Source organism: Mustela erminea, chromosome Y (genome assembly GCF_009829155.1).
Source record: "Mustela erminea isolate mMusErm1 chromosome Y, mMusErm1.Pri, whole genome shotgun sequence".
Lineage (NCBI taxonomy): Eukaryota > Metazoa > Chordata > Mammalia > Carnivora > Mustelidae > Mustela > Mustela erminea.
Genome location: NC_045636.1, coordinates 137,415 through 144,061, shown reverse-complemented (window position 1 = coordinate 144,061; position 6,647 = coordinate 137,415). Strand labels below are relative to the sequence as shown.

Below are 6,647 nucleotides of genomic sequence, written 5' to 3'. Positions count from 1 at the left end.
GGAAAGATTCGAGAACATCACTCTATGTATGGATGCCTGGAAATCCATCTCACATTCCCACTGGCGTCTAGGAACAAAGCTCTTTGTATTTCCTGGCTCTGGGGCTAGACACATGGGGGGCTGAATTTAAATGGAGTCTCATGCTGAATGGTCACCATTTTAAGGTCCAGGGAGACCTTAAAATGTGGTGGTGGCTCATAGACCATGCAGGATTCGCCTAAGCTGGGAGTTTTACATGACTTCAAATAACCAGTTACCCATCTGGGGTCAGGTGTTGTTCTGTTTTGATTCTCAGGGACCCCCTCATGTTTGTATTCAAGAACAGGCCTCTGGGGACAGAAGCCCAAAAACCTAACCTACAGTTCATATTAGGGTCTACGCACATGTCAATATAATCTTCTATCTCTAGGGCCATCTCCCTGGGTGTCTGACTGGAGGTCGGTGCTCAGGTTGTGTCAACTGTGCATTTTTGTCTAGGGCAGCCTACGACATTAAGGTGGCCTTGGGGCCCTTGCAGGTTTCTCTTACCCTGAAGGTTTTGGCAACTTTAACTGTTTCCTTCGGGATGGCAGGCAAAATCCTGGGATGTGGCTCTGGAGACTCCATCCTGGAGGTCTTGTGCGCCAGGGCTCTGGGAATAGAAATCTAAAAACACAAACTCTGGTTAGGTTTAGATCCTAGGGTATGGCAGGCCCAGTCTGAAGACCCTGAGGGCAGCTTCTTGGGATATGAAATTAGGGCGAGAGTGAGGTGGTAGCTCAGCCTTTTGTCTCTGAAATGTAGGGGTGGCCTGCTGGGGCCATGGATGATTCTCCCTTTTGGGGATTATGCCCAGCCCCCAATAGTTTGGTGTCATTCTGGGGAAGGGCGGAGTCCTCTCTCTCAGTGGTCCCCCATAAACAGGGATTGCAGAGAAGGTCTTTGGGTATGGGCGCCTGGAAATCTCTACCTTGCGTTAGGATTTGAGCCTAGGAGAATGGCAAGCCCGATATGCGAGTACATGCTCTGGCTACTGAGAGTCTTATTTGAAGGTTTCTATCTATTACAACAACTTCTCCCAGTATGAAAGGACAAGAGAAGTAAGACCTATTTTATCAGAATGCCTTAGGACCTATATCCTAAGGATATAATCTTAATAGTCCACCTTCATTTCATAGCCCTAGAGATAGGGCTTGTTGGGGTGGCAGAGCTTCTCCTGCCTATTTTTCTCTTTGTGACAGGAGAAGAAGATTGAAGCCAGTTGACTAGGGTATTTAGCTGTTAACTAAATTTTTGTGGGATGATAGGCCACCAGTCTAGAAAGGGCTTAGCTTAATTAATGTGATTGCTTTGTGTCTGGTAAATGTGAGATACACTCTTGCAGTCCTCAAGGTGAGATTCAGGAGTTAAGTGAATGGCACTTACTTAGGGCTTTGAAGGCCCTTGGTCTTTTTAAGCTAAATTTCTAGAGCAGTGTTAGTATTATTGGGGTTAATGGGAGTAATATGCTCGAAGTTACAGTTAGTGGGGATAAAAGAATTACTTTTTTTGTGTTTTCGAATTGCCATTTTATTTATATGGTATTTATTGAGGGGAATATAATTAGTGCTGTTGCGTGTGTTAACCACATATTAAAGTATAGGTTTAGTAGGACTGTAATTGCTATAAATGTTGATATAACAATTATATTTTTTTGTGAGTTCGTGGATGATTATTCATTAGGGATGAATCCTGAGAGAGGAGGTAGGCCTCCTAGTGATAGTATGATTGTTAGCATTAGTGTGGTAATTAGAGTTTGTTTCATATATGAGATAGCAATAGTGTGGTTATAGATGAACTGAGGGTGCACAGTATGAATGTTCCAAGTGTTTTTATGATGTAGATTATGAGGTTTAATATTATTAGGGTAGGGTTATATGTTGTTATAACAATCATTTATAGTATGGGGCGATTGATGAATATGCTAGGATTTTTCATAGTTGTGTTTGGTTAAGACCTCCTCAGATTCCTGCTAGAATGGATATAATATCTATGGCTACTAATAAGTTTGGACTTATAGATGGAGAGATTTGATATAGAATGGATAAGAGAGTGAATTTGTCAGGTTAGTAGAATTATTCCTGATGATAGTGGGATTCCTTGGGTCACTTCAGATACTCAGAAGTGGAAGGGTGATAGTCCTAATTTTATTGCCAGAGCTACTGTTATTATGTTTGATGCGATTGGGTCAGGGGTATTTAGTACTGTTCATTGTCCTGTCAATAGTAGGTTAATTATGTTTGATGCGATTGGGTCAGGGGTATTTAGTACTGTTCATTGTCCTGTCAATAGTAGGTTAATAATAATTCCTAATATTAAGAGTATAGATGCAGTGGCTTTGGTAAGGAAATATTTTATTGATGCTTCTGTGGCTCGTAGATTGAAATTTTTATTAAAATGGGGGTAATAGCTAGTATATATTTTTCTTTTTTAAATTTTTTTCAATTTATTTATTTTCAGAAAAGCCGTATTCATTATTTTTTCACCACACCCAGTGCTCCATGCAATCTGTGCCCTCTATAATACCCACCACCTGGTACCACAACCTCCCACCCACCCGCCACTTCAAACCCCTCAGATTGTTTTTCAGAGTCCATAGTCTCTCATGGTTCACTTCCCCTTGCAATTTACCCCAACTCCCTTCTCCTCTCTAACACCCCTTGTCCTCCATGATATTTGTTATGCTCCACAAATAAGTGAAACCATATGATAATTGGCTCCCCCTGCTTGGCTTATTTCACTCAGCATAATCTCTTCCAGTCCCGTCCATGTTGCTACAAAAGTTGGGTATTCATCCTTTCTGGTGGAGGCAAAGTACTCCATAGTCTATATGGACCACATCTTCCCTATCCATTCGTCCATTAAAGGGCATCTTGGTTCTTTCCATAGTTTGGCGACCGTGGCCATTGCTGCTATAAACAAAGGGGTACAGATGGCTCTTCTTTTCACGACATCTGTATCCTTGTGGTAAATACCCAAGAGTGCAATTGCAGGGTCATAGGGAAGCTCTATTTTTAATTTCTTGAGGAATCTCCACACTGTTCTCCAAAGAGGCTGCACCAACTTGCATTCCCACCAAGAGTGTAGGAGGGTTCCCCTTTTCCACATCCTCTCCAACACATGTTGTTTCCTATTTTGTTAATTTTGGCCATTCTAACTGGTGTAAGGTGATATCGCAATGTGGTTTTAATTTGAATCTCTCTGAGGGCTAAAGAGAGAAGAACCATATGGTCCTCTCAATTGATGCATAAAAAGCATTCGACAAAATCCAGCATCTGTTCCTGATTAAAACACTTCAAAGTATAGGGATAGAGGGAACATTCCTGTACCTCATCAAAGCTATCTATGAAAGACCCACAGCAAATATCATCTTCAATGGGAAAAAGCTTGCACCCTTCCCATTGAGATCAGGAACAAGACAAGGATGCCCACTTTCACCACTCTTGTTCAAATAGTATTAGAAGTCCTAGCAACAGCAATCAGACAACAAAGAGAAATAAAAGGTATCCAAATTGGTAATGAAGAAGTCAAACTCTCTCTCTTCGCAGATGACATGATTCTTTATATGGAAAACCCAAAAGACTCCACCACCAAACTACTAGAACTCATACAGCAATTCAGCAACGTGGCAGGATACAAAGTCAATGTGCAGTAATCAGTGGCTTTCTTATACACTAACAATGAAAGTACAGAAAGGGAAATTAGAGAATCGATTCCATTTACTATAGCACCAAGAACCATAAGATACCTGGGAATAAACCTAACCAAAGAGGTAAAGGATCTGTACTCAAGGAACTACAGAACACTCATAAAAGAAATTGAAGAAGACACAGAAAGATGGAAGACCATTCCATGCTCTTCGATCAGAAGAATAAACATTGTTAAAATGTCTATACTGCCTAGAGCAATATATACTTTTAATACCATTCCAATCAAAATTCCACTGGTATTCTTCAAAGAGCTGGAGCAAATAATCCTAAAATTTGTATGGAATCAGAAGAGATCCCGAATCACTAGGGAAATGTTGAAAAACAAAAATAAAGCTGGTGGCATCACGTTACCTGATTTCAAGCTTTATTACAAAGCTGTGATCACCAAGACAGCATGGTACTGGCATAAAAAGAGACACATGGACCAGTGGAACAGAGTAGAGAGCCCAGATATGGACTCTCAAATCTATGGTCAATTAATCTTCGACAAAACAGAAAAAAATATACAGTCTCTTCAATAAATGGTGCTGGGAAAACTGGACAGCTATATGTAGAAAAATGAAACTCGACCATTCTCTTACACCGTACACAAAGATAAACTCAAAATTGGATAAAAGACCTCAAAGTGAGACAGGAATCCATCAGACTCCTAGAGGAGAACATAGGCAGTAATCTCTTTGATACCAGCCACAGCAACTTCTTTCAAGATATGTCTCCAAAGGCAAAGGAAACAAAGGCGAAAATAAATTTTTGGGACTTCATCAAAATCAAAAGCTTCTGCACAACAAAGGAAACAGTCAAAAAAAAAAAAAAGAGGCAACCCACGGAATGGGAGAAGATATTTGCAAATGACAGTACAAACAAAAGGTTGATATCCAGGATCTATAATGAACTTCTCAAACTCAACACACATGAAACAGGCAAACATATCAAAAAATGGGCAGAAGATATGAACAGACACTTCTCCAATCAAGACACACAAATGGCTATCAGACACATGAAAAAATAGCTAGTATATTTATTGTGAATCCAATTCAGATTGTCAGTCAGTGAGAGCTTATTAGTACTATAATGTTTCCTGAAATGACAGGTGATATAATGATAGTAAGGTTGGGGGTGGTTAATTATTATGGGAAGGGGCTAAACCAACATTTTCATAGTATGGGCCCAATAGCTTATTTAGCTAACGTTACTGTAGAATTTGATGTGAGTTGAGTAGCAGAAATATTTTTGAGTTCTTAGGATAAGGTTCAATTCCTATAATTCTATAAATAAGAGGACTTGAACCTCTATAATCAAAGTAACTTTTGTCAGACATATTTATTATGTTTGGGGAGGAATACTTGCTGTTATAATGGTAAGGCTACATGTCATATGCATAGGACTAGTGTCAGGGGGAGAAAGTTTTTTTCATAATAAATGTATGAGTTGATCATAACAGAATCATGAATAGGATGCTCTAAATCATAGGAAGGAAGTTGTTAGTAGAAGTGTTTTTATGGTAAAATTGATGGATTATAGTTCTGGTTAGTCTAGGGTGTGGAATGCACCAAAAGACAGGATAGTTGTAAGGATATTCATTAAAATAATGTTGGCATATTCAGCTAGGAAAAATAGGGTGAATGGTCTGGCTTTCTCTTTGATGTTGAATCTGGAAACTAATTCTGATTATCCTTCTGTTAAGTTAAATGGGGTAGGGTTGCTTTCTGCTAGAGTTGAGATAAATCATATTATAGCTAGAGGTCATGTGGGGAGGATTAGTTATAGGTGTTCTTGTGTAGTAATAAGTTTGGATAGGGTAAAAGAGCCATTTATTAATAGTACTGATAGGAGGATAATGGCTAGTGCGACTTTGTAGGAAATTATTTGGTCTACAGCTCGAAGGGCCCCAATTAGGGCATATTTTGAGTTTGAGGCTCATCCAGACCATAAAATAGAGTAAACAGCTAGGCTTGATATTGCTAGTATGAATAGGATTCCTAGGTTTATAGTGATGAGAGGGTAAGGTATTGGTAATGGGATTCATATCATTAGGGTCAGTGTTAGGGCTAGTAGTGGGGCTATTATAAATATAGTGATAGATGATGTTAGGGGTCAAAAAGGTTCTTTAGTGAATAGTTTTATGGCATCTGCAATTGGTTGAAGGATCCTAGGATGTTTGGGCCTTTATGGAGTTGTATATACCCAAGGATTTTTCATTCCACTAATGTTAGAAAGGCTACAGCAAGAAGTATAGGTACAATTAGTGAAATGATGTTAATTATAAACATAATGTTAGAAAGAAGGTTTGAACCTCTGAGAATAAAAGTTTAAGTTTTACGCAATTACAGGTCTCTGCCACCCTAACAATCCCTATCTCTAGAGCTATGAAATGAAGATGGACTATTAAGATTATATCCTCTATTAGTTCTAAGGCATTCCAATAGAATAGGCCTTACTCCTCTTGTCCTTTAGTACTGGGAGACGTCGTTGTAATAGATAGAAACTGACCTGGATTGCTCCTGCTGGGACTCAGATCATGTAGGACTTTAATTGTTGAACGAACAAATCTTTAATAGCTGCTGCACCATGGGGATGTCCTGAACCAACATCGAGGTCATAAGCCCTATTGTTGATATGGACTCTCAAATAGGATTGTGCTGTTACCATATGGTAACTTGTTCTGTTGGTCAAATTTCTTGGATCAATAACTGATGCTATATTTTAACTGGTTTGTCTATATTTGTATCAGTGCGAGGTTATTTTATTCTCCGAGGTCACCCCAAACTAAATTGTTAATTCATTATATTGTGTTATGCCTAATTGGTGATTAAATAGACTTATTATTGACTAGTTAATTAAAGCTCCATAGGGTCTTCTAGTCTTATTTATTCTCTGCTCTTCACGGGAAGGTCAATTTCACTGATTGGAAGTAAGAGA

At 39.1% G+C, this 6,647-nt stretch overlaps 1 long non-coding RNA gene across 1 annotated transcript; it reads right to left on the bottom strand.

Annotated features, from left to right (window-relative positions):
- Positions 1-782: 782 nt before the first annotated feature.
- On the bottom strand, positions 783-6,435 carry LOC116583927. Its single transcript, XR_004282969.1, has 3 exons — positions 6,112-6,435; positions 4,917-4,920; positions 783-793 (listed from the first exon to the last, which is right to left on the bottom strand). It is a non-coding gene; the product is annotated as an uncharacterized LOC116583927 (long non-coding RNA).
- Between the last annotated feature and the right edge of the window lie 212 nt (positions 6,436-6,647).